Source organism: Thalassophryne amazonica, chromosome 13 (genome assembly GCF_902500255.1).
Source record: "Thalassophryne amazonica chromosome 13, fThaAma1.1, whole genome shotgun sequence".
NCBI lineage: Eukaryota > Metazoa > Chordata > Actinopteri > Batrachoidiformes > Batrachoididae > Thalassophryne > Thalassophryne amazonica.
Window position 1 is genome coordinate 73,866,119 of NC_047115.1, and position 22,881 is coordinate 73,888,999.

Below are 22,881 nucleotides of genomic sequence, written 5' to 3' on the forward strand. Positions count from 1 at the left end.
GAAAAGAAAATCTACTCTGCAAATATTCATAGATCTAAAAAAGCATTTGACACCATTAACCACAATATATTAATCCAAAAAAATGGAAAGGTATGGCATCAGGAGAACTGCACTAAACTGGCTGGAAAGCTATTTAACAAACAAGCAGCAATTTGTACAGATCAGTGAATATGAATTAATATGTAGGATTACATATCACCTGTGGTGTACCTCAGGGATCAGTTTTTGGTCCAAAACTGTTCCTTCTGTGCATAAATAACATATGTTGAGTGTCCAAAACTTTAAAATTTATTCTCTTTACTGATGACACAAACATTTTTTTTCTCTGGGTAGAATTCACAGCTGCTTTTGAGAGATATCACAACAGAAAAAAATAAGTTAAAAAGATGGTTTGATAAAAATAAATTGTCTTTAAATTTAAAAAACATAATTCATCTTATTTGGAAATCATGATATAGATGCAGAGGTGAAAATGTCATAACTGAGAGAGCGCATGAAAATAAATTTCTGGGTGTTTTTTTTTTCACCAGAAAATCAGCTGGAAAGCCCACACAAGTTCCATTCAATCAAAGACGGCAAGGAGTGTGGTAGTTCTGGGGAAAGCTAGACAGGTACTGGAATATAAGTCACTGTATATGATCTACTGCTCCCTTAATTTAATGTATCTAAACTACTGTGTGGAGGTCTGGGGTAACACCTATAAAAGAAACTTACAACCATTATACATACTACAAAAAAGGACAATTAGGATTGACCATAATGTAGGCTACAGGGAGCTCCGGCTGTATTCCAGAGAGAGAGAGAGAGAGAGAGAGAGAGAGACAGAGAGAGAGAGAGGGAGAGAGAGAGAGCATGTGCAACGGGCATGTGCAGCTGCTGTGTAATGCTTTAACTGCCAGGACCTGTCTTACCTCCCCTCTGGATTACATATGTCATTCAATATTTGTAGTGATATATGTCATCCAGGGATTATGCGGTTACTGTGATACACAGTGGACTGTTGGCTGTTTCCAGTGGCTGCAGCATTAATAATGGTTGTGGGTGTGCATGTCGGTGTTCTGATGGCCGTGATACTCTGAACCAGGGGTGGGCAACTTATTCCAGAAAAGGCCAGCCAATGACTCCACCAGGTGATTTCACTGATTAATATCACTTTGAGCAGATGGAATCAGTGAAATTACCTGATGGAATCATTGGCTGCAAAGAAACCTGCACCCTCTTGGACCTTTCTGGACCAAGTTGCCCACCCCTGCTCTGAACAGTTACATGATTGCAGTTATGCGATCGTCAGAAGTTTACATGTCCACAGTTCATAGGTTGGATATCATCTGACATACAGCAGGAAGACACGACAAGGCTTCAAAAGATAGTGGACAGCGCTTGCTCTCGCACGCCCCTCCTCTTGCTTGCCTTCCACTCAGACTTCGGTTGGTGATTGGACCACACCCGCACAGCATTTGAGTGCATTTTTGTTATTCCTACTGCATCCTGAAACAATTCTGGGTATTCGTACTGTGTTCAAAGTACATTTTAACTGTATTTGTAAGCATACATACAGGATGTGCATGAATCAGTGGAGGATCTGCCCACATTGTAAGTAGTGGTATGGCATTCGTACACGGCTGTCGGAATGTCTGTCCTTCCCAACTGCACCTCAAAGTTTGGCTTTTTTCCCATTCAGGCTGATTTTGCTTGATTCCTGCTCATTCTTGCTAAGTGTGATGGGGCCAGCAAGCTGCTGGATGGTTAGTGGATGCTGGATTGATGGTGGCTAAGTTGCGGCTGTGCTCAAGAGACTGTTTCTGCACAGAGGTGTGCTAAATCAGAGAAGTAAACTATTACTTTCTGATGGGTTCACAGCGGTTAAAACTCGTGGTCATACTTCCACACAAGAAAATAACACAAGGGTGGTGGTCAAGCAAAGCACCAGAGCTGCCAAGACTACTTCTGTAATATAATATGATTTTGGGCTTTTCTTTCTTTCTTTCTTTCTTTCTTTCTTTCTTTCTTTCTTTCTTTCAAATGGGTTATGGGTTGTGGGTTTTTTGTGATGTTGTCAACGGTATGGTTGCTTGATAGGAAAATCTGACAACCAATTAAATTTATTTTCATTATTATTATTTTTTTACATACGTGGTTTCCATTTTTCCCAGTACATTGATTGATATTGTGTGAACACAGTACAATACATAAGTTTTCTTTGCAGGTTTGGTCATTCAAAAGAAATAGACCCCAGAAAACAAAAATAAAAAACATTAGCTTGTCATCCTTGATGTCAGAAAAAAGTGATGAGGGAGGGCAGATTTTTATTTTATGTATATACATATATGTATATCTTGTGTCATCATATTCAAGAGGACTTGAAGCTGTAATTTCTGCCAAAGGTTCATCAACAAAGTATTGAGCAAAGGGTGGGGATTCTTATGTACATGTGAATTTTTTTAGTTTTTTATTTTTAATAAATTTGCAGAAATGAAAAAAAAAACAAACACTTTTTTTCATGTTGTCCATATGGGGTGTTGTGAGTAGAATTTTGAGGGAAAAAATGAATTTACTTCATTTTGGAATAGCATAAAATGTGGAAAAAGTGAAGCGCTGTGAGGACTTTCCAGATGCACTGTATCTGCCGGTCTGAATTATTAGCTGGAGGCTTTTTAAATGTCACAGGGAGCTGGTTTTGTACAGCAATAACCTTTTTCTTGTACCATGAATGTTCACACTGGGTGATGTTCAACATATCATAGCTCTGTACCCATGACGGCACATGAAGATGCCGGCACAAAGCTGTTGTCTGATCCACAGGTCGTCGTCCATCATAATTATGAAATGAGGAATCATAGTGTTCCCAAACTGCAGAGTCCAAGCTGTGCACGTGGGCAGAAATGACAAAATCCTGTCCATTGCTGCAGCTGAGCATAGGAAATGCAGAGTTGCAAAATGAGTTCCGCACACAGAAAAAGGTTCTGCATGTGCAGTTGCTTTATTTGTACATTGCACATGTGTGCCAAATGAAAAGGCCTGTATTATTGCGATGCGGTGCATCCGGAATTATTCACAGTGCTTCACATTTTCTACATTTTCCTATGTTACAACCTAATTCCAAAAAAATGGGTGAAAATAATTATTTTCCTCAAAATTCTACACAGAATACCCCATAATGACAATGAGAAATAAGGTTTCTTAAGATTTTTTTCAAATTTATTAAAAATAATGAACTAAGAAATCACATGTACATAAGTATTCACAGCCTTTGCCATGAAGCTCAAAATTCAGTGCTGTGAATACTTTCTGGATGCACCGTACATCCCATCCAAGTTTAAATAATGTCCTTGTTTTCACAAGTGGATTTGTAAATTGTAATTATGTAATCACAGATGTGTCATTTGTAAATGGTACATTTAGTGTTATGTGTCGGACGCAGCTCGGAGAACCGACCAGCGTTTGAAGGACCCAGTATAAAATAAGCAGAGCACGGTACAAAGGCTAACTGAATTTAATACATAACAGTGATCATAATATAACAAAAAGGTGCGGTCTGGCGTGGTGCGCTCCCAGCAGCGCTAATGGTCCGGAGCCAGAAGCTGTTTCGGACCCAAGGACCCCGCCGACACCCCCCAGGTGGCCGCAACAACCGAGTCTGTGAAAGAAGGAACCATTATGTGAGTCCACACTCTACACACAGAACACTTAAAGGTGTACAAACAGCAAACACTTCCTGGCTTGATTACTGATCAGCTTCCAACCTGCAGGCATGGAACATCTCGTTCACAAATCACCACAGCAGTGGAAGCTGATACATGACTAACATACAGCTCAATACAATAAGGTGTGAGGGACACCACATTTACTGACTGTATAACTGTTAGTCACAAAATCCAACGTACCTCAGGAAGTGTGCTGACGAGCGTGAGACCTCACCCTCTCCTCTTTCACAGACCGTGCATCAAACCTGGACGTTTCTCAGCGTCCGCTGCTGATGAGATGGCTCCCAAGACGACGATCTCACCCGTCTGGTCACAAGGTCGAGTCTCTGGCAAATGCACACTGTGCACTTCAATCTTAAATGCCAACATACTCCAATCCCTCCAGATGCACCTCAGCTGTGAGTCCTGACGAGTCGCAGGTGATCAGGGTGAAGTCCTAACAGCCTCAGCAACACAGCCACTCAGTCCCAAATGCATGCCACCTGGGAGGAAACAAAAGGCAAACAAACCAGCAGCCAGGCCCCCCCAGCCATACAACATTTAGCGTAGAATTAAATGTTTGTCATATTTTGTTTTTGTATCTATAAAAAGTGTAGTGTGTCTTTTCAGTACAGGAAAGACTTGATGCTCTACAATGAAATTCAAGAAAACAAAAATTTTTATTATTATTATGAGTCCTGGTAGTACAAGTAATAGTAGTAGCAGCATTATATTTTCAGTATTATTATTATTTTATTATTAATATTTTGTCATTGGAGACCAAAATGGAAATAAGTGTTTTCACCTTCTTGTGTTATCCATGTATTTTTAACATATTTACAATTATATTATGTACTTACATTAAACATACTAAATAAAATCACACACACATGCATGCTTTTAATATGAAGATGATTTACCACCCCCTGCTGGAATGGCATGTGACTTCAGAATGTAATCATCAACATCCATTGTTCGGTGTTGTTAGCTAATATCTGTAGTTTCTCCAAAACTATTAGTCCTATCAATGTTCTGTTTTGGCGGCTTTCATCCTTACCCCAAAATACGTAAGCATACCAAATGGCAAATGTCAGCTTTCTCCAGTTTGTCCTTGATCAAAATTTTACACACACACATACACACAGCTTTTATCTTTTCTGCATTCTGCCGCAGGCAGGTGCTTTTATTTTACACACCCACAAACAGAGATGGTGGCGGAAGACATCAAACGCACTGCCCTACTTACTTATGGTAATGGCAACATAACACAACTAAACTGACTAAACCAACTGAACAACAAAAACACAATTGTTCAGTAACACTAACAACACTGTTCAACTAAGATGAACCACAATAACAACACTGTTAACCATTGTTCATTGTTGTTCACTAATCTCGTTAATTTCTCCAAAAATGTTTGTTGTGTCAACTTTACATTTTTGCAGCATTCATCCTTGACCCAAAATCCATAAGCATACCAAACGGCAGATGTCAGCTCTCCACAGTTTCTCTGTGATCGAAGCCATACCCACACACGCATACACTCAAAAAATGGTTCATTGGATGAACTCAGTTGAATTACGAGGGTAGGCTGAAAAGTTCTAAGGCTCACTATAATGCAGTTAATGCATTACTCCTTTATGGGGAACCTTAGAACTTTTCAGCCTACCCTCGTATGTGCAGGATTTCCATCTAACAAATACATGTAACCCCTTCTCAAATAAAACTCATCCATGGAAGATATTGTAACTTAATAAATACAGTAGTGTTCAGAATAATAGTAGTGCTATTTGACTAAAAAGATTAATCCAGGTTTTGAGTATATTTCTTATTGTTACATGGGAAACAAGGTACCAGTAGATTCAGTAGATTCTCACAAATCCAACAAGACCAAGCATTCATAATATGCACACTGTTAAGGCTATGAAATTGGGCTGTTAGTAAAAAAAAGTAGAAAAGGGGGTGTTCACAATAATAGTAGCATCTGCTGTTGACGCTACAAACTCAAAACTACTATGTTCAAACTGCTTTTTTAGCAATCCTGTGAATCACTAAACTAGTATTTAGTTGTATAACCAGTTTTTCATGATTTCTTCACATCTGCGAGGCATTAATTTTGTTGGTTTGGAACCAAGATTTTGCTCATTTAATAGTGTGCTTGGGGTCATTGTCTTGTTGAAACACCCATTTCAAGGACATGTCCTCTTCAGCATAAAGCAACATGACCTCTTCAAGTATTTTGACATATCCAAACTGATCCATGATACCTCGTATGCGATATATAGACCCAACACCATAGTAGGAGAAACATGCCCATATCATGATGCTTGCACCACCATGCTTCACTGTCCTCACTGTGAACTGTGGCTTGAATTCAGAGTTTGGGGGTCGTCTCACAAACTGTCTACAGCCCTTGGAGCCAAAAAGAACAATTTTACTCTCATCATTCCACAAAATATTCCTCCATTTCTCTTTAGGCCAGTTGATGTGTTCTTTGGCAAATTGTAACCTCTTCTGCACATCTTTTATTTAACAGAGGGACTTTGCGGGGGATTCTTGCAAATAAATTAGCTTCACACAGGCGTCTTCTAACTGTCACAGCACTTACAGGTAACTCCAGACTGTCTTTGATCATCCTGGAGCTGATCAGTGGGTGAGCCTTTGCCATTCTGGTTATTCTTCTATCCATTTTGATGGTTGTTTTCTGTTTTCTTCCATGCGTCTCTGTTTTTTTTAATCCATTTTAAAGCATTGGAGATCATTGTAGATGAACAGCCTATAATTTTTTGCACTTGCGTATAAGTTTTCCCATCTCCAATCAACTTTTTAATCAAACTACGCTGTTCTTCTGAACAATGTCTTGAACGTCCCATTTTCCTCAGGCTTTCAAAGAGAAAAGCATGTTCAACAGGTGCTGCTTCATCCTTACATAGGGGACACCTGATTCACACCTGTTTGTTCCACAAAATTGACAAACTCATTGCCTGAATGCCACACTACTATTATTGTGAACACCCCTTTTCTACTTTTTTTTTACTAATAGCCCAATTTCATAGCCTTAAGAGTGTGCATATCATGAATGCTTGGTCTTGTTGGATTTGTGAGAATCTACTGAATCTACTGTTACCTTGTTTCCCATGTAACAATAAGAAATATACTCAAAACCTGGATTAATCTTTTTAGTCACATAACACTACTATTATTCTGAACACTACTGTATATGTAGTCCCAACTAAATTATCAGATGGAATCCAATCCAATGAATCAGATTTTGAGTGTATCACTCAAACAACTGACTCATTGCATGAACTAAATTCAATAATGGTTAGGATTTCTACATCAGGGATGTTACTAGGACTGTTTTCTCCATCTACGAAATATAGTGAAGATTCGTCCCATCCTGTCTATAGCTGATGCTGAGACCCTAATTCATGTTTTTGTTTCTTCTTGACTGGATTATTGTAATGTTTTATTTTCAGGGTTACTGCAGTCCATCATTAGGGGTCTTCAGCTGGTTGAGAATGCTGCCGCCAGACTTTTGACACGTAGAAGAATGTTTGAACATATCACACCCATATTTGCATCGTTACGCTGGCTCCCTGTCTCTGTGAAAGCAGATTTTAAGGTTTTGTTATTGACTTATAAAGTTGTTCATGGACTGGCCATCTTATCTGGCTGATCTGGTAGAAACTTACGTGGCAGCCCGAGCTTTGCAGTCGTAGGATGCGGGACTTCTCTGTGTCCCCAGGGTGAAGAAGAAGTCAGCTGGTCAAAGAGCTTTTTCTCATCGTGCACCCACCCTGTGGAACTGTCTTCCTGCGACTGTGAGGCAGTTGGAGTCTGTGGACATTTTTAAGTCAAGACTTAAAACCCATTTTTATTCTCTTTCTTATGATTACTTTTTATTTTTTATCTGTTTTATTCTTTTACTTTTGTTTTTAATTATGTATTTGAAATTTGCATATTTAGTTATTTATTTAATTTTTATATTGAATTGTTCTGTGTGAGGCACCTTGAGACCAGGCCTGGATCCAGACCGGTTTGGGCCGATGTAGTTGCATCGGTCAAATTTTTTACGCATCGTTCTTCATCAGTAAAAAAAAACTTGAATAATCCCAAATAGTGCAGAACGTGTTCCCGCGGTAAACACAGCTTTTCGGTGGTTTTCATGTCAACCTATAGTCTGTAAATTATATGGATTTTTCCGAGTTTCAGAGTCATATGGATGTACAAATAAAGTCGGATATTCAGAGTTTGGTCTGCAACGGCTCTGTAATCAACCGTTTCTGCAACGCTACTCCACTTTGAAGCTGTGAACCATTGAAGCAATGCTTCGATCCACTAGCTCGTTGGTTCTTTGATTTGCTGCTCTTCAGAAACGGCAAGTCCGCTTCTTAACTGCTCTCAAAGCCATTAAAATACCATGAGTCACTCTTGTGTGGATTAAAGTCACTAACTGGGACTCTTGTCTTGTTGCAGTCAAGAAACGAGAATCGTCCTCTGTTCCATTGTCACAGCTCCAAACGCCGTGCAGCTCTCTGCCGAGACAGAGTCCAGTCGGAATAACTTCAAAACGAATTGCCGCTTTAAATAAAATGACACCTCTTTCCAAATGTTGTAATACAGACAAGAAACTACAATCGACTAAAACGTTTTTTTTTTCCTGCCAAAATTAAACATGCTGTTTCTTTACATATTACATCCTGAAATGAAGCACAGTAGCTGCAAGAGCTCAGCTCAGATATGTGGAAAGACATTTATGCCAATAATGTCTGAAAGGAAATGCTTTTGACAAAAACTACAGATTTTGTTTATTCCTATTTATGTCTAGAGATCAAGGATCCACCATGTAAAGTTTATGTCCAAAGTTTAAAGATCCAGTGACCAATTTCATATTTATTTACTTTAAAACTCAATAAAATGTTCAATTTCAATTTAATCACCTTATAAAGTGCCAAATCACAACAAAATGTAAATATACTAAAACAAATACATCACAATTGTGTGACGTATTTGTTTTAGTATATTTAGTCATGGACATGATGAATATTGTTACCTGCTGGACTGTTTCTAATTTTGATTGGTATCAATGGAAAATGTCTTCTGTGAACTGTCTGTATCTCAGTATATTATTATTAAGAATATATGCAGTCATATTTTTTATTGATTATCAATTGAAAAAAATCATATATAGATTCAGGTATAATTGAAAGATTTTGGCAATAAATTTGATCCTGTTTACAGTCAATTTTTGTTATAGCGTTGTTTTTAGGACATCATATTTATACTAATAAGAAGTGTTCACTATGATCCATGAAGTATAATAAATATATTAAAAGAAGTGTGACAGTGTATGTTGCACACGAATAAAAGAATGAAGATTATTGAATAACAAGACGTGTACGATTTTTATTTTATCATTGGGCAAAAATGTATCTGTGAGATTTTCATTCTGGATCCAGCCCTGTTAAAACGGCTTTTGTTGTGATTTGACGCATTATAAGATAATTAATTGAATTGAATTGAGGATTTCCATCTAATAAATACACTCAACAAAAATGTAAACGCAACACTTTTGGTTTTGCTCCCATTTTGTATGAGATGAACTCAAAGATCTAAAACTTTTTCCACATACACAATATTACCATTTCCCTCAAATATTGTTCACAAACCAGTCTAAATCTGTGATAGTGAGCACTTCTTTGCTGAGATAATCCATCCCACCTCACAGATGTGCCATATCAAGATGCTGATTAGACACCATGATTAGTGCACAGGTGTGCCTTAGACTCTCCACAATAAAAGGCCGCTCTGAAAGGTGCAGTTTTGTTTTATTGGGGGGGATACCAGTCAGTATCTGCTGTGACCACCATTTGCCTCATGCAGTGCAACACATCTCCTTCGCATAGAGTTGATCAGGTTGTCAATTGTGGCCTGTGGAATGTTGGTCCACTCCTCTTCAATGGCTGTGCGAAGTTGCTGGATATTGGCAGGAACTGGTACACGTTGTCGTATACGTCGGTCCAGAGCATCCCAAACATGCTCAATGGGTGACATGTCTGGTGAGTATGCCGGCCATGCAAGAACTGGGACATTTTCAGTTTCCAAGAATTGTGTACAGATCCTTGCAACATGGGGCCGTGCATTATCCTGTTGCAACATGAGGTGATGTTCTTGGATGTATGGCACAACAATGGGCCTCGGGATCTCGTCACGGTATCTCTGTGCATTCAAAATGCCATCAATAAAATGCACCTGTGTTCTTCATCCATAACAGACTCCTGCCCATACCATAACCCCACCGCCACCATGGGCCACTCGATCCACAACATTGACATCAGAAAACCGCTCACCCACACGACGCCACACACGCTGTCTGCCATCTGCCCTGAACAGTGTGAACCAGAATTCATCCGTGAAGAGAACACCTCTCCAACGTGCCAAACGCCAGCGAATGTGAGCATTTGCCCACTCAAGTCGGTTACGACGACGAACTGGAGTCAGGTCGAGACCCCGATGAGGACGACGAGCATGCAGATGAGCTTCCCTGAGACGGTTTCTGACAGTTTGTGCAGAAATTCTTTGGTTATGCAAACCGATTGTTTCAGCAGCTGTCCGAGTGGCTGGTCTCAGACGATCTTGGAGGTGAACATGCTGGATGTGGAGGTCCTGGGCTGGTGTGGTTACACGTGGTCTGCGGGTGTGAGGCTGGTTGGATGTACTGCCAAATTCTCTGAAACGCCTTTGGAGACGGCTTATGGTAGAGAAATGAACATTCAATACACGAGCAACAGCTCTGGTTGACATTCCTGCTGTCAGCATGCCAATTGCACGCTCCCTCAAATCTTGCGACATCTGTGGCATTGTGCTGTGTGATAAAACTGCACCTTTCAGAGTGGCCTTTTATTGTGGGCAGTCTAAGGCACACCTGTGCACTAATCATGGTGTCTAATCAGCATCTTGATATGGCACACCTGTGAGGCGGGATGGATTATCTCAGCAAAGGAGAAGTGCTCACTATCACAGATTTAGACTGGTTTGTGAACAATATTTGAGGGAAATGGTGATATTGTGTATGTGGAAAAAGTTTTAGATCTTTGAGTTTATCTCATACAAAATGGGAGCAAAACCAAAAGTGTTGCGTTTATATTTTTGTTGAGTGTATATGTAGTTCCAACAACATTAAATTAAATTATCTTGCATGTATGCACTTGAACTTGAATTGAGTTCATCCAATGCATCAGTTTTTTGAGTGTATGCGCACACAGAGGCCACTTGGCTATTACAATATAAATTTGTTTTCCAATTGTAAAACAAAAGTTGGACAATTATGTCTAAGTTTTTCCATTCATTTAATAGATTCATCTTGTAACATTAGTTTGTCTTTTCAAGAAAGAAACAATTTGTTTTGTTTTTTATGTGCAATTTATAGTCCAATTGTGGTGTTCATGTCTGTCTGTCTTTGATTTTGTTCCTTGGCCATGTCACTAGCTGTGGACACAGCATGAACACAGGCCCATTTTCAGACAACATACTTCTCTTCTCAACTCTTACTTCTTGAGACAAAAAACAAACAACCCAAAAAAAGTTCAGTCTCTCATGTGCCGTCTGGCATAGCAGATCTGGCATTTGTCATTTGTCTTTTTTATATGAGACATTTGTGCTGTGATCATAGCTGGAGTGAGTCTTACAAGCTACATGTTGATGGAAATGCAAGTTTTAGATCCCAAACGCACACATACTCAGATGGATGACAGCACGAGATGCCGTACGCCCATCAACACATCCACGTGCAGATGTATTAAAAGTGACTTGAGTGTGGAAATGTGCGGTGCGTCATGCAAAAATCCTGGCTGGTGTACGCACGTTTTTACAGCTATTGTGCTATCTTCGACATGTAGAGGTGATGCAGGGAGCCGTTAATAGTGTGAAAACATGAAGTCATCAGAGTGATGTGCACATCAGAAACACACTGATGAACATTACATGCCCACGTGTTTGCAATTATATGGATGGATATACAACCCCAATTCCAATGAAGTTGGGACGTTGTGTAAAATGTAAATAAAAACAGAATACGATTTGCAAATCCTCTTCAACCTATATTCAATTGAATACACCACAAAGACAAGATATTTAATGTTCAAACTGATAAACTTTATTGTTTTTGTGCAAATATTTGCTCATTTTGAGCACATTTCACAAAAGCTGGGACAGTGATATGTTTACCACTGTGTTACATCACCTTTCTTTCTTACAACACTCAATAAGCGTTTGAAGCAATTGACCCATAAACTACTTAACCCTCTGGGGCCAACTCCGTCGTATACGACGGCTGAGTACTGAGTACTAAATTGTACTAAATTTTAAATAACTTTTAAATGATATGAGATAGAAACTTACTTTTTTTAAAAAGGTTAACTCTGCGGACTTTCGACCCAGCCATCCACCATTTTTGTACTCCTCATAGAAGCTGTGTGATGACGTGTGCAGTGTGAGTGTCCAATTGGAATTGGTTCACCATCACATGGTTTTCCAATATCCAATCGTAGGGCAGAGCAGTCTCACCTGGTACACCAAAGAATGTTAGGAACAGCGATTTCTTACGCTCGTGAAAGTGAATAATGTTTGAATAGCCCTCTGGCTGCTGGCTCCATGCGTAAAAGCGCAGCATTGCGCATATGAATGGGGGGCTGTTAACAGGGTCTCAAACTGTGAAGATAGGTTGTTTACAGTGCAGGAACACATTCCAAAAGGGAGTCAAACTCCATGGAAGTAAAAAGTTTGTGATTTAAGCCTTTGTGTAATAGCAGACAGAAATTGCTTTGAGATGTGACATAAAGACAAACAAACACATAGACCATTTTGTATATACTGTTCAAAATGTGCATTTGTGTTTATTGTTAGAACCTTTATTTTGTACATTCTTTTGTACAAGAGCCCAAACTACCTTTATAAAGAGTCAAAATACAAGGGCTGTCCGTAAAGTATAGGTCCTTTTTATTTTTTTCTAAAACTATATGGATTTCATTCATATGTTTTTACGTCAGACATGCTTGAACCCTCGTGCGCATGCGTGAGTTTTTCCACGCCTGTCGGTGACGTCATTCGCCTGTGAGCACTCCTTGTGGGAGGAGTCGTCCAGCCCCTCGTCGGAATTCCTTTGTCTGAGAAGTTGCTGAGAGACTGGCGCTTTGTTTGATCAAAATTTTTTTCTAAACCTGTGAGACACATCGAAGTGGACATGGTTCGAAAAATTAAGCTGGTCTTCAGTGAAAATTTTAACAGCTGATGAGAGATTTTGAGGTGATTCTGTCGCTTTAAGGACTTTTCACGGTGCGAGATGTCGCGCAGCGCTCTCAGGCGGCGTCATCAGCCTGTTTCAAGCTGAAAACCTCCACATTTCAGGCTTTATTGATCCAGGACGTCGTGAGAGAACAGAGAAGTTTCAGAAGAAGTCGGTTTCAGCATTTTATCCGGATATTCCACTGTTAAAGGAGATTTTTTTAATGAAAGACGTGCAGGCGGATTGCAGCGTCGGCTCGCAGCCGCCGCGACGCGCCACCACAGGAAAAACACCTCTGTTGGAAGCCTTGAGGACAAGTTGGAACATCTCCAGCTGATAAACAATTTCTCATATACTCACTCCACTGAAAGCCATCAAAAGCCGCCTGGATTTTACAAATGGTTATCAACACGGAGGTGTTTTTCCTGTGCCGCCGCACCGCGTCGGCTGCGTCCCGACGCGCGGACCCGTCCGCACGTCTTTCATTAAAAAAATCTCCTTTAACAGTGGAATATCCGGATAAAATGCTGAAACCGACTTCTTCTGAAACTTCTCTGTTCTCTCACGACGTCCTGGATCAATAGAGCCTGAAATGTGGAGGTTTTAAGCTTGAAACAGGCTGATGACGCTGCCTGAGAGCGCAGTGCGACGTCTCGCACCGTGAAAAGTCCTTAAAGCGACAGAATCACCTCAAAATCTCTCATCAGCTGTTAAAATTTTCACTGAAAACCAGCTTAATTTTTCGAACCATGTCCACTTCGATGTGTCTCACAAGTTTAGAAAAAATTTTGATCAAACAAAGCGCCAGTCTCTCAGCAACTTCTCAGACAAAGGAATTCCGACGAGGGGCTGGACGACTCCTCCCACAAGGAGTGCTCACAGGCGAATGACGTCACCGACAGGCATGGAAAAACTCACGCATGCGCACGAGGGTGCAAGCATGTCTGACGTAAAAACATATGAATGAAATCCATATAGTTTTTGAAAAAAATAAAAAGGACCTATACTTTACGGACAGCCCTCGTAGTTGTTTATTATTGTTTGCTGTGTTTTGAATAAATGTGTGTGAAAATTATTTGCTGCATTATTTTTTCCTTTCTTATTTCTGATTGTAAACCTTTATTACCATTATAAAACACCACTATAGCATATATATTCTGAAAGTACAGGTTGTCCTGAAAAAAAGAGACATACCACTTGATTGTGGGATGCAGGATGAGCTTTTAACAGCAAGCTTTTAACATTTATGCCAGGCGAGTGAACTGTCCAAAAAATGTCCTCGGTCCCCAGAGGGTTAAACTGAAAGAAAATATATATCATGAATGATATTCACATTTTGCAACTTACATTTTGTGAAACACATATTCAATCAATCAATCAAAGTTTATTTATATAGCCCTTTCCACAACCCAGAGAGTGACCAAAGTGCTTCACAGTCAGATAAAAACATAAAGAATAACTTAAGCAAAATTAAGCAAATTTAAAACAGACACATCAATAAAAATATACATCCAAAATATTTGCAGATAAGAACCGAGGTTTTTAATTTAGATTTAAAAAGAGTCAGGTCAGTGTTGGTGTGGATCTCAGCGGGGGAGCTTGTTCCACAGTCTGGGTGCAGCCACAGAGAAAGCACGGTCTCCCCAGTGGCAGCATCTGGACCTCGGAACCTCCAGTGCACACTGGTTGGAAGATGTCAAAACTCTGGTTTGGTCGTGATGTGTCAGCAGCTCGGCTAAGTATGGTGGGGCCAAACCATTCAGAGCTTTAAAAACAAGCATAAAAATTTTAAAATCAATTCTAACCTGAACTGGAAGCCAATGCAGAGCATAGAGGACTGGGGTGATGTGGTCATGTATGTGTGTGTTAGTTAACAGACGTGCTGCAGCATTTTGAACCGGTTGAAGTCAACTGAGGGATTTTGTGGAATATTTCATTCACGGTTTGCAGCAAAATTACTAGCGGTTCACAGATATTCGCAGTTCCTCATATGAGGTGCATTCAAAAAGTATTCGAGGTGTAGGGAACCTTCTTGTGCATGTGTGAATTTTTTTCCCTCTCACAGAGCACATCAGTCACTAGCAGTCAGCCTTAGAGTGAACACGTGTACTGAGCACCTGTCAGACTTTCATTTGTTATAACATGATGACACAACTTTAGTAAAGGTATTGCATCAAATATTGCCAAAAGCTTGGAGATAGACTTGTTGTTGCCAAACCTTGTTTTCCAGTCAGCAGTTTCTCTTGTTTGTTTTGTTTATGCCTGACATTTTGGATGCTTTTCCTGTTGTTTTGCTACTCTTGTTTTTGGACCTTGTCTGCCCTCCTGACTATTCTCCGGCCAATCCCCTCACGGACACTGTCGCCAGTTTAGGACTGCCATTCTGTGTACTGACCTCTGTCCCCCTGCCTTGTGAGCCATTAAAGACTGTATTTTTGCATTTCTGTGTGTGATCTCTGCATTGGGAAGTGAAGGGAAGCCACAATTGGGGTAATGTGGTCAAACTTTCTGCTCCTAGTCAAAGTTCAAGCCACAGCATTTGAACCAGTTGGAGACCTCTAATTCTGGGACTGCGGTAAATTGGACTGAATATTGCTGTAATTCAGTCTTGAAGAGCGAAGGACTTGGATTGGAGTCTCTGCATCAGCCATACAGTGGATGGAACAAATCTTTGCGATATTACAGAGGTGGAAGAAAGCAGTCCTCTTGATTTCTCTAATGTGTAGGTCAAAGGACAGTGTGGGATCCAAGGTCACCCTGAGTTTGTCACTTTATCACTGTGATGTATAACACACAAGTGTAAGGTTAACATTAGCTGGTAAAACTGATGCCTGTGTCTCGCAGGACCAACCAACCAACCATCATCTCAGTCTTATCAGAATTTAAAAGTAAGAAGTTGCTGGACATCCAGTTTTTCAGTGAAGCCAAGCAGTCCTCTAAAGTCTTCTCTGATCATGCACCTTTTCTTTGGAACAATCTGTCTGCATGAGATTACCTACAGCTATCGGCAGGTACAACTGAGTGTCATCACCGTAACAATGAAAGGTAATCCCTAAACATTGCAGAATTTGCTCAAGGGGTGCTATAGAGACAACAAAGCAGGGGGCTTTAAACAGACCCTTGTGGAACCCCATACTTCATAGGAACAAGATTTGAAGTGACATTATTGTACAGGACACACTACTTAAACAGTTAAATTCAATGTCAACCTTGCGAAGACATTACCACCAATCCCAAAGTAGTTCTCAATCCTATTCAGTAGTATGTAATTATCCACCATATCAAATGCAGCACTGGCACTGAGATCTGAAATATCTGACGTAAGAGAAGCAATGTCAATATCTGAGACAGTAATACCATGAACAAAGACCAAATCCGGGGTGTTTCTCCTACCATGGGTCGACTCCTGACTGCAATAATGAAATCCCAGCATTTCTATAATGTCCATAAGTGATTTATTGAGGGGATTAGAAGACTTATTTACGCGGATATTGATATGATTTTTGTTCTTCTGATCATGAGTGCACGTGGTAGATCGAACAGTACAGAGAGCCAAATGTTTAAATGAATTAAATTTAGGACCCTCATGAGCCATTAAGTTAAACCCAGGTTTATAAGTTAACGCAGCACCACCTCCTTGCTTTGTAGGAACATGACTAAATGTCTACGCAGGTGGGCAAGCTTCATTCAAAAGCAGGAGGTGACTGGGTTTCAGCCAGATTTCACATAAGCCAATTATGTCTAAGCAGTGTTACAGAATTAGATCATTAATCAGCAGTGATTTTGAGGACAGTGACCTTATATTAATGAAACCGAGACTAAGAACCTTACTAGAGTTGACAGCTTGACTGGTAGAGTTTGAGAGTGGTTCTGTCCTAATGTATGTAAGATGTCTGAAATTAGATTTATGTTTAGAAAGTTCCACATGGTTTAAAGGTAGTTAAAGTGAAATGTTTGAATACATTACTGAATCAGCTGGTGGCGCATCCCCAGTTACAATATTATCCAAAATAGTAATTGGCACTAAATTTGCAAAACTTGATCCTCTGTTCCCTTTATGGGATTGTCAGTGGAAACAGGCACAGTCTTGATCTGAAAAATTTCCATTCCGAACACGTTGCCAACAGGATCGCTGTAGTGGTTTTCATGCCTTTGGTACCCCATTTAACTACTGTATTCTCATCCACATTAAAAGTTGGGCCTGCAGGCTACCTAAACACCTGCTCCAATTAAAGTTAAAGTTGATGGAGTAGCACTTAAAGTGGTGCTTCAGGAGGTCCTTGTAGCATTTCTCCTGCCCTCCTCTGAATTGTTTTCCTTTGTTTAGCTGGGAGTTGATGGTTTTTGATGATGACACATGCTTTGGATCTTGGCTTCAGCCAGGATGCTGTTGTTGATACAACAGTCTTCCCCCCTGATGTTGAGGACACTCCTCAGGCAATGTTGGTGGAATAGCTCAAGGGTTTTCAGGTTGTGGCAGTAGGTCACCCAGGTCTCAAATATTGACAGCAGGGTTGGCATGATGATGGCTTTGTAGATAAGGATTTCCATCTCATGTTGAAGTTCTCTGTTGTTTAAAACATGGGTGCGTAGCCAGCTGAAGGCAGTTCCTGCAAACTTGAGTCGGTGTTGGATCTTGTCTTCGATCTGTGTTTGATGACACGTGGCTGCCCAGGTATGGAAAGTGGGCCGTGATCTCCAGGACCTGTCCATGCAGTTTCACAGCAGGAAGCTTTAAGTCTGATTGTGCTACTCCATCTCTGCAGCTCTGTTGCTGCAAACCCTCTTTGAGCCCGTCTCTGTAGCCTGACATGCACCTCTCAAAAACTGAAATGACACTTCGAAACAACTGAGACCACACGAGCTGTGATTGTTCAGTTTTCTGGTTTCAGTGTGATGACGCAGCCCTGCTTTACTGCTTACTGAAAATCGAAGGCTTCAGGTTTTGTGCCATTTAGCAGAGCTGTGGTAGACATGTCATCATGGAGAATCCTCGGGATCTTGATGAATTTCTCTGTACATTTCCACAGAAGTGAGTGTGACATGCTGTCAAACACCTTTGTCAAGTCAGTGAAGGCAAGGTACAATAGTTGGTGTTACTCTGGACGCTTTTCTTGCAATTGGTGGACAGTGAAGATCATGTCTGTTGTACCTCTTGATGGCTAGAAGCCACTCTGGATTTCAGGAGGGACGTTTTCTGCTCGTGGTCTCAGATGGTTGTTTGCAATCCATGCAATAATGTTATCTGCTGTACACAGCAAGTAGATGCTGTGATGGTTTCCACAGTCAGCTTGTGTTCTTTTTGCTTGTAAATGGTGGCAATCATTGAGTCTTTCAGGTCTGCAGATATTTCTTCATGAGTCCAGATTTTGCTGATGAGTTGGTGTAGTTGCATTGGAGAAAGGGGCTTCCTTATTTAAAGACCTCTGCCGCTGTCTTCCCCCTGGTGTTTTTTTTAGTTGTTGTTGTTGTTTGTTTTTCATGCCTTTGAAGGATGACCAGAGTTTCTTCAAGAGTTGGAGTTTGGCTGAACTCTTCAACGATGTCTTGTTTTGGTAGATGGTGAGGCACTGCGTCCTCCTACACTACTGGGTTGGTATTCAAGAGGTCTTCAGTGTCCTTTTCATCAAGCACTGATGTCATCTCTGATCTTGAGCAAGGTCAGGCCTGCTTCAAAGAGGTGCTGATTGGTTTGGTAGCACTGAAAATGCCTCTGTCATTTCTGTTGGCAAAGGCTTGGATTTCAGCATCCTTGTTGATCCACCCCTGTTTTTTCAGTTTGCCCATTTCACTTTGCAGAGTCACTTTGCTTTGCTGGAGTTAAGAGTTTTGTCTTGTGAGTTCAGATTTTCCTGAAAGTGGAGAAAAGCTTTTCACTTTTGGTCAATGGTTGGAGGACCTGATCATTCTCATAAAACCAGCCCTGGTACTTCCATCCAAGTGTTCAGGGGTCGAAATACATTTTTTAACCTACTTGCACTGGTGCTAACAAAAAAATTACTTGCACCAAAAAAAAAGTTACTTAGACAACCAAAGGTCAGTCTTAAATCAACCTTAAAATTCCTCCTCTGATGTGTCAGACTCTCTGGGGAGAGTTTGAGGGCAGAGCAGCAGCAGCGGCAGACAGTTTATTTTATTTTATTTTTTTTTACATGCATGTGAATGAATCATCCATGAAGATTATTTTATTTATTAACTACACAGATGTATAATAAAACAAATGGTGACTGGTTTATAACACAATTATGACAGAGTTTGAGGGGAGAGAGAGCGAGGAACCGCAGCAGCAGCCAGTTTTTTTTTCATGTGCACGCGCAAACTAATCATCCGTGAAGATAATTTTATTAACTTCACAGATGTATAATAAAACAAATGGTGACTGGTTTATAACACAATGATGACAGAGTTTGAGGGGAGAGAGAGCGAGGAACCGCAGCGGCAACCAGTTTTTTTTTTTGTTTCTTTGTTTACATGTACGTCCACGAACGGGACAGGAGGTCCTCAAACTGGAGCTCCTGCAGCTCCAGTTATTTGCTGCAGCAAATAATGAAACTCCCCAAATTGCGAACATTTCATGAGGATGTTGTGAACCCAGGGGCGGCGCCGCTGGCGACGTTTGTCAGCTTTCCACAACAAATAGAGCACAGCAACTCGCTCCATGTGTGAGAGTCATAAAACGCAGGGAAGACGAAGACAACACACTGGAAATTATTTTTTTCCTTATTTATTCCTTTATTGGTTCATTCTACTGGTGCTTATAGTTGATAAAACTTGGATGAAGTTACTTGCACCAGTGCTAGTGCAGTATAAAATTACGTGCACCGCTCGAATAACACATGCACAAACTAGCACATGCATGTACTAATTCGACCCCTGGTGTTTCAAGGCAGGCTGTGTGTGTGTGTGTGTGTGTATATATATATATATATATATATATATATATATATATATATATATATATATATATATATATATATATATATATATATATATATATATATATATATGAAAATGTCAATTTGATATTTTGTTATTAGTAGATCTGTTGGGAAGGTGTCGTAGCACGGACCCACAACAGGGGGTGCAAATGAACAGACAATGAGTAAGCCAAAAGGTAACAATTTACTGTTGTGACAAAACACAACTAAATGTACAGAAATTGCAAAGTCAATGAACACCAGGTGACGTGTGGGCAGGCTCGAAGATAGAAGACCCCGACGAGAGAGAGACCGCGTCCCACACGGCCTCCACCACCAACGGTCTGAAGAACACCGGAGCCGCCAAGTCCTGAATCCCCAGGTGACCTCTGTCTTCGGCTGTCGACCCTGGTACTGCTGGCAGAAAGCAGAAAAAAGATGAATGAGTGTAACTCCTTACACTCAGTGGTCTACAGTTTGTGCACAGTAGGAGGAGAACCTCCACCTCCGAATCACACACTCGTGCAGCTCCTAGTGTGTCCACTTATCTGTAGCGCGGTTGTCGTCGTCACGCTCCACGCCACTTCCCAGATAAGGGTGAACACCACAGGATACCGGCTGCAACAGAAATTCAGAATCCTACACAACGTGTTAATCAGCAGAGAAGTGTACCTCACGGTAGTCGATTTCTCGGCGAGGAGGTGGAGTCCCGATCCGGCTTTTAAGATGGTGATGATGATGATGAACGAGTGACAGCTGGTGCAGGGGATGAATGACAGCTGTCACTTCCTCAGGGTCCGGCGCCCTCTCGTGCTTGGAGCCCGCACTCCAAGCAGGGCGCCCTCTGGTGGTGGTGGGCCAGCAGTACCTCCTCTTCAGCGGCCCACATAACAAGATCTGATAGTTTAAAAACCCATGCAATAATTTGACTATATGTCTGATACTTTGAAATGTGAGTATGGCAAGGCACTTTTGTTCTCAGGTTTATAGAGCTGTGATGATTTGGTACAGTAAATCAACAGGCAGTTAGATTTTTTTCCGCTCATGCAGTGTTTAGGGTCCCTTCCCACATAGAGCAAATTTGGTAGATTTGCGCATAAAGTGCGCAAAAAGCAGGAATCGTGTCCAAAACGTGTAAAATCTTACCTGCCTCCAACGCCTCATACACCTGTTGCTACAACTATTTGCACATACCAGCGGCTGAAAGACAGAGTGTGCCCTGTACAAGCCGCTTGCATGGCACTTACAAAATGTGTGGCCATTCGTACTATCATCATGAAAACAGTCAGCAGACAATCATTGTCATGCTGGCAGTGAAAATTGTCTAAGTGCCCCACGAGTGTGGCTTTGGTGTGTGCACTAAACTGACAGGAGGTGTGGCCGCTGAGAGAAAGTGTTGTAGAGAAGAGAGCTTTAAATCAGAAGTGTCTGACTCCGTGGTATAACTCACAAACTCGTAGCTTAAAGCAGATAACCCGTAAGTTGGAGAGGAAATGGCGTCTCACTAATTTAGAAGATCTTCACTTAGCCAGGAAAAAGAGTTTGTTGCTCTATAAAAAAGCCCTCCGTAAAGCTAGGACATCTTTCTACTCATCACTAATTGAAGAAAATAAGAACAACCTCAGGTTTCTTTTCAGCACTGTAGCCAGGCTGACAAAGAGTCAGAGCTCTATTGAGCTGAGTATTCCATTAACTTTAACTAGTAATGACTTCATGACTTTCTTTGCTAACAAAATTTTGACTATTAGAGAAAAAATTACTCATAACCATCCCAAAGATGTATCGTTATCTTTGGCTGCTTTCAGTGATGCCGGTATTTGGTTAGACTCTTTCTCTCCGATTGTTCTGTCTGAGTTATTTTCATTAGTTACTTCATCCAAACCATCAACATGTTTATTAGACTGGCAGTGGCAGTAATTAAACCATTACTTAAAAAGCCATCACTTGACCCAGCTATTTTAGCTAATTATAGGCCAATCTCCAACCTTCCTTTTCTCTCAAAGATTCTTGAGAGGGTAGTTGTAAAACAGCTAACTGATCACCTGCAGAGGAATGGTCTATTTGAAGAGGTTCAGTCAGGTTTTAGAATTCATCATAGTACAGAAACAGCATTAGTGAAGGTTACAAATGATCTTCTTATGGCTTCGGACAGTGGACTTATCTCTGTGCTTGTTCTGTTGGACCTCAGTGCTGCTTTTGATACTGTTGACCATAAAATTTTATTACAGAGATTAGAGCATGTCATAGGTATTAAAGGCACTGCGCTGCGGTGGTTTGAATCATATTTGTCTAATAGATTACAGTTTGTTCATGTAAATGGGGAATCTTCTTCACAGACTAAAGTTAATTATGGAGTTCCACAAGGTTCTGTGCTAGGACCAATTTTATTCACTTTATACATGCTTCCCTTAGGCAGTATTATTAGACGGTATTGCTTAAATTTTCATTGTTACGCAGATGATACCCAGCTTTATCTATCCATGAAGCCAGAGGACACACACCAATTAGCTAAACTGCAGGATTGTCTTACAGACATAAAGACATGGATGACCTCTAATTTCCTGCTTTTAAACTCAGATAAAACTGAAGTTATTGTACTTGGCCCCACAAATCTTAGAAGCATGGTGTCTAACCAGATCTTTACTCTGGATGGCATTTCCCTGACCTCTAGTAATACTGTGAGAAATCTTGGAGTCATTTTTGATCAGGATATGTCATTCAAAGCGCATATTAAACAAATATGTAGGACTGCCTTTTTGCATTTACGCAATATCTCTAAAATCAGAAAGGTCTTGTCTCAGAGTGATGCTGAAAAACTAATTCATGCATTTATTTCCTCTAGGCTGGACTATTGTAATTCTTTATTATCAGGTTGTCCTAAAAGTTCCCTAAAAAGCCTTCAGTTAATTCAAAATGCTGCAGCTAGAGTACTGACGGGGACTAGCAGGAGAGAGCATATCTCACCCGTGTTGGCCTCTCTTCATTGGCTTCCTGT

General features: G+C 40.6%; 1 protein-coding gene and 1 long non-coding RNA gene across 2 annotated transcripts in view; both read left to right on the plus strand.

Annotated features, from left to right (window-relative positions):
• Positions 1-22,881, plus strand: part of vwc2 (von Willebrand factor C domain containing 2) — a 297,832-nt gene that overhangs the window by 264,378 nt on the left and 10,573 nt on the right. The gene's annotated exons all lie outside the window — the stretch shown is intronic.
• On the plus strand, positions 319-18,189 carry LOC117523484. The gene is made up of 3 exons (XR_004564512.1): positions 319-329; positions 1,292-1,301; positions 18,000-18,189. It is a non-coding gene; the product is annotated as an uncharacterized LOC117523484 (long non-coding RNA).